Source organism: Octopus sinensis, unplaced genomic scaffold (assembly GCF_006345805.1).
Source record: "Octopus sinensis unplaced genomic scaffold, ASM634580v1 Contig17294, whole genome shotgun sequence".
NCBI lineage: Eukaryota > Metazoa > Mollusca > Cephalopoda > Octopoda > Octopodidae > Octopus > Octopus sinensis.
The window spans coordinates 37,501-44,517 of record NW_021834949.1 but is presented as its reverse complement, the minus strand read 5'-3'; positions in this window follow the sequence as shown (position 1 = coordinate 44,517).

Below are 7,017 nucleotides of genomic sequence, written 5' to 3'. Positions count from 1 at the left end.
GATGAGCTGAATGTGTGTGCTCGACATGTGATGTGGGAGTATAGGACTGGGATAAACATCACAGAAATAGCTAAGAAATTACACAGTGTTTATCACCAATGTGTCATTAGTGACCGACAAGTACTAAATTGATAATCAAAGCATCGTTCTGGAGGTTTGTCAATGAAAAAAAAAACTCAGATCAGGACGCTCATCAGACTTCGATCAAGAAATTTTGAGAGAATTAGTTGAATTCAGTCCTTGTAAAAGTACTTGAGAATTAGCAGCTTACCTCAGCACGTCCCAAACCACTATCTACCGCCCCTGGAAAAGATATGGAAAATCTGCGAGCTAGGTGCTTGGGTTCCCCATACACTTAGCGAGAAGAATAGGGAAAATCGCAGCAAATCTTCTTTTAAGGCAGTGAAATGACTTATTTCTCAAAATCATTACAGGTGTTGAAAAACGGGTCTTTTATGAAAATGTTCACCGCTGAAAGGCAATGGGTTGTCAAGGATAAATCTTTACAATCTACCTCAAAAGCTGAGCTCCATGGAAGAAGGTTTATGTTGTGTGCATGGTATTATTTACGCAGTATTATTTATTTTGAGTGTTTAAACTGTAATCAAACACTAAATTCGACTTATACTCAACAGCTGCAACTTGTGGATGAAAATTTTTAAAGAAAACGCTCTGTACTCGTCAATAGGAGAAACGTTGTGCTTTTTCGTGGTAATGCAAGACCACATTCAGCAACAATCACGCAGGATAAAATATTGGATTAGAGCTGGTCTGTTCTACCCCATCCACCATATTTACAAGACCTTGCACCAACTGATTTCCATCTTTTTCGTTCTCTGCAAAATGCTCTGATGAAGAAATTAATTTCTCATAAAAATCATGTAAAGATGTATGTGGAAAACTTCTTCATGTCGAAGCCAGATGAATTTTATTGGAGAGGAATTAAAAAGCTACCTGATAAATGGCAAGAGGTCGTTCAAAATAATGGCAACTATACTGATAATTGAAAATAATTATTTGTAAAGTTTTTGTAGGGAAAAAACGCGTTTAACAAAATTGGAAATTATTAATGACTGAAACCAATACATCCATTTATGTCTTAATTTTTATACAAAGATTAAAACGAAGAGATCCCAACCCCTTTGCTACTATAGACTCGCGACTAGAACGTAGCCTGAAAAAGTCGTAAGATGGGCATCCACCCCAAACAGGACCATCCGGCAGGTGCCGTAAATTTAGACTGAGAAAGAGATGGTTGGATTGTATCTATATCCATAGTCCCAGTTGGCCACGTTTCCAAATCCAGCTGGGAAGTGTATTAACGATTGCTTCTGATAGGACCTTATGAAGGACGTGCCTGAAGATTCTATTGCCACGAACCCTCCTGGAATATTGAAGCTAAAAATTTAATAGCTGGTTTAATAGCTGCCTTGTCATCCATTTTATACTCACAGAACATTCACAAAAATATACGGTTGTATGTGTGCGAAGGATTTTAGTCGAGCGATTTGATTCCGGCACTTTTTTTTTTTAAATTTGGTACTTATTATGTCGCTCTCTTTTGCCGAACCGTTCTGTCAAGAGGATGTAAATACACTAACATTGGTTGTCAAGTGGTTGGTGGAGGACAAACACAGCTGCAAAGACACACACACACACACACACACACACACACCACACACTCTCTTCTCTCTCTCATACACATACACACAAACGTCCGATTTTTTCGTTCTCTCTCCATTTTTGTCCACTTCCTGTCGAAAAGAAAAGGCTCGAAACGTCCGTTCCTCCCTATTGTTAAACTAATACACCTGCTTGTTGTTCTTTAACCTGTCTTCGTCTTTTGTTTTCTGTAAATTTGAATTATATACTTTATATATATATATGTATATATGTATATCATATAAATAATATATAAATATATGCATACACACATATATGTACATACCTACATATATATATACATATATACATATATGGGTACAGGACATAAAAAAACGTGAACAAAAAGAGAAACGAATCGGGCAACATAAAGAACATTCCGTTCATCAGTTGTCCCCTGTTTTATTTACTCCGCGCTTCGTAGGTAGGGATGACGGACTACCATACCAAATCCACTCACAAAGCTATGGCCTGCTCGAGGCTATAGTAGATGACACTCACTCAAGGACTGAATCTGGAACAACGTGGTTGGGAAGCAATTTTATAACAATGCCGCGTGCAATAAAATCTATTCCTCCATCCATCAATCTTATATATACCCGCTATTTATGGGAGAGCTGGGAGGTGTAGAATATATATGCACATATATATGCAGATTAAGGGAACGTAAACCAATTTGGTATGGCGATGGTCCTATTGAAACATAATGTAAAATAAAGAAGAAATTTATTTAACCTGGTCTATAAATACAACGACAAGAAATATGTTACGTCCGTGATATCAAATTACTCGATTCTATAGAAATCCTACTGACCGTTAATGCTTATAGCGTAGCTATTTGAAAGTAATTGAGGAAATAAAATAAAAATTGAATGTGGTGCCAACGTGGTTGTATTCTAGTGAATGAAATCAGGAAATGAATGAAATATTTTAAAATCTCATAGGAAATATCTTTATGTTCAGATGGCGTTAAGAATTAATATATGAATAATTGCAATAGCTAAAACTGAAGTATACAAACACACACACATATACATACACACGCAGAATACACATATACACACACAGAGTCCGATGTATGGATGTATATTTATATAACGGTAGATACATAATACACATATATATATATATACATATCTCTATACATATATATATATAATATATATTATATATATAATATATAATATATATATATATATATATATATATTATATATATCTATATATATATATATTATATATTTATATATAAACATAGAGGTATATATATGCATGTGTGTGTGGTTAGTATTGGCTGTTGGAAGAAAGAGTACTCGATACCATAATATAGATTACAATTATTTTCGTTTTCGTTGTCAATCTCTTAAGAAACGAAGTTCCGCCACCAGATTCATAGTCTTTTAGACACGTTACGACAAAATACCTGCCTTATACATACTCATACATTTACATTTATAAATATATATATATGTGTATGTTTGTGTGTATGTGTGTGTGTATGTGTTGTATGTGCGCATACGTCATATTCACGTGGGGTGAGTCAGTCATTTCACGGTGATCGCCATAAGCTTTAAGCTTATATAAAAATAGCGTTATTATTTAGAAAATTGTAAAACACGGCACCGTATAAAAGACAATTTGCACCGAAATATGTATGTATATATATATATATATATATATACACACACACACATACCAACACACCATATATATATATATGTATATATATATATATATGTGTGTGTGTGTGTGTGTGTGTGAGAGTATTTGTGAGTATATATATACATATATATTATATATATATATATATAGATATATATATAGATTAACAGAATGGAGACAAAAAATCCAATGCTGTGAATAGCTTTTAGAACATTTATAAAGAGGAGGTGTTACAGCTGTTTCCGGGATATTTTATATATTCCTTTATCAGAGACGGTGCGAGAAAATGTTTAAGTAACAGTTATTATAGGGAAGATATGAAATACAGAGTGAAGCGGAGGAATGAAAACAGACTTGAGATACGCGAGGATATTGTATCTGCCGCTCCATTGTTTAAGCAGAATGGTGTATATATAAGTTTCCTGTACCCTGTATGTATGTATGTATGTATGTATGTATGTATGTATGTATGTATGTATGTATGTATGTATGAATGTATGTATGTATGTATGTATGTATGTATGTATGTATGTATATATATATATATATATATATATATGTATGTATATATATATATATATTATATATATATATATATATATATATATATGTATATATATATTATATATAATACATGTAGTATATATTAATATCTGTGTTTCATAAACATGTATTCCCACAGTTAAAAAAACGTAAAGCTATTGACTTGTCCAAGATAAAATCTCTTCGTAGATTTGTTTTAGAAATGCATTATAAATCCTAGCGAGACAGACATTGTCCCCGCATTGACTCGCAATTGATGGACGCCTTTCATCTATGTTAAAGTATGTCAAAACCATGCACTTGATTGTTGCAAACTGAAATAAATTTCATGCTTCGGTACAAATATATACCGGGAAGAGCAAATGAATAATTCACTAGTACAGTGGAACTTGCTGTGCTGTAAAAAAAAAACTCAGTATATTATACGTAAAAAGCAATGAATTAAAATCGCGCTCTCTGGATTGTTAGATATATACACGCCTTTAGAAAGACATAAAGCTATGATACATATTCATATATATATGAAGAGCATAGGCTCGAAACGTAAAATACTTTCTCACCTTCCCGAGCGTCAAACTAATGCTCCTTTTATATATATATATGCTCATGGTTTAGCAGGGAGAAAATGGGAGAAAATATAACGATATTAGTTAAAGTACGGGCGATAACGTTAAACATAATTCAACTTATTCTGTCCTCATCAGCGAAAATTAAACTTCATAATAGTTACTGAAGAAGTAATGAATGAATTGATTTTTAAATATTTATATTTCCAACCTCCTCTTTGAATATAGTTAGTTTGTGACAGACCAAATCTTTTAATGAATTTATGACAGAATTAGGAGTTGCGTTCCCGATCCTTATTTAAGGCGCTCCAATCCGGTGAATTGACAGTAAGAGGTTAAACTGAGTCCTCAGATGGTGGTGAAATGCTTGCAACACAGTGGATTTTGGTGACAGAGAACAAAGTCAAGACGGTTGTCAACACAATAACGATCTAAGAAGCACTTTATCAGCAGAAACTCACTCTTCCTCTGTCATGCTTCCGTAAAGTTTCGATCATCAAATTTCATTCACGCTAGGTTCAGTCGACCCGTGACATTTCTCTCCTGCGTTTTCTAGTCACAGATAAGGCATTGTCAATGACATTTTGCAAGGCCTCCAAGAGGAGTTGGAGACATATATATATACAAAAATGGGACAAGATCGCAAAACATCCAGCCAGACGATACAAAGAAAACAGGGACGAGTCATTCGGAGTTTTCTTTCCTCAGTCGAGTTCCAGATTATTTTTGCAATTTCGGCTGGTTATATATATATGTGTATATATATATATATATATATATATATCTATATATATATAGAGAGAGAGAGAGAGAGAGACTGAGAGACAGAGAATGAGATAGATAGAAGGAGAAGAGATGAGTGAATCACAATACAGTAAGAGGAGGTTGTAAGTTGTAATATTTAAGAAGTAATCATGTGGGCAAACTGGCCGAAACGTTAGCACGTCGGGGAAAATGCTTAGCGGCATTTTTCCCGTCTTTACGCTCTGGGTTCAAATATAATCGACGCCGACTTTGCCTTTCAGCCTTTCGGAGTCGTAAAAATAAATATCAGTTGAGCGCTGGGATCGATGTAATCGACTAAACCCCTTCTCGAAATTTCTAGTCATGTGACAAAATTTGAGAACAATATTCTACAATTAATCCTCAAGCAGGAGATCCGACCCGAATACTTGCAATAAGTTGAACTCCGCTAAAAGTATTCAAGATACAAGGTGTTAGAGATGGTATTAAACCAGACGACGGATTAAGTTTACTATCCTTAAGGTCCATATCAGGAAACGAAACCAGAGAGCCGAACAAACATTGCAAAACACTTGATCCAACCTTCATACCATCTCATCAACCAACAGCCCTGGACTGGTATTTATTTATCCCCAACAAAGAATATAAAGCAAATTCTACCTCAATGTGATTTGAGCCCAGGACGAAGAGAATCAGAACAAATATCTATCTGCATTCTATCCATCAATGTAAATACTATGCCAACCTGCTGCCTCGATGCTGCAATGAATGTTTGACAAAATACCCAAGAATAAGATATAACTATTTTTATATGTCGTGCAATAAGACAGAACTCCTTTGGCAAGATGTCAGAGAATCAGATAGAACACGTTTTACAAGCTGCCGTGCAGTAAGACAGAACGCTTTTCACAAGATGCTGTGCAATAAGATAGAACTCTTTTTGCAAGATGTCGGACATCTTTGTTTACAAGTTGCCATGCAGTAAGACAGAATGTTCTTTACAAGGTGCAGTACAATATGATTCGATATCTATCACAAGATGCCGTGCAGTAATATTAACTGGAAACCATGTCATGGCTACAAATTCCATAACCACACTGCCATGTCCTGAATTTCATTATTGCCGCAGTAAATTTAAATATAAATACAAGTTTCATTCATTAGTCTTTATTGGACCGTTTGCTTCTAATAAAGTACTAAGTGCACTTCATCCTTCAAAGGAATGTCCTCTGAGATTAATTAGAAATTAATGTTTTTGTTAATGAGTGCACTAGGAATTGCAGAGGATGGTAGGTTTCTGGTCGAGTGATATCTTTAGTATTGCATTGTAATGCAATAGGTTCTTTGTTCCAGTTTTATCACCGCTGACATCACTTTGTCGTGGTGAAATGACAAAATGTTCGTAGCCTTCCAACAAGCATGAAGCAATAGCTAAATTTCCCATTTATCACATACTAGCAGTATCGCCCGGCGTTGCTCGGGTTTGTAAGGGAAATAGCTATAAAGCATTTTTAGAGAGTTATAGCCAAAAAATAGCAAAAAATGCATTAAAAATGGAAAAAAAAATTATGGTAAATTTTTTTTTAAATCGTTGACTCGTCGTAGACATTTTTAGAGAGTTACTTCCCTTATATTAAAAAATATGCATTAAAATGGAAGAAAATGATGGTAAATTATTTTTAAAATCGTAGACTCATCGTAGATGCGCGCTAATACCCAGAAGGGCTTGATATGAATCACGACTATAAGATATCCGGTTTTGGTTAAACTGCACAGCAAAATGTGGGAGTAGTTAGGAATCTAAATCGGAGTAGACAGACACACAACCTTTCTTTTATATA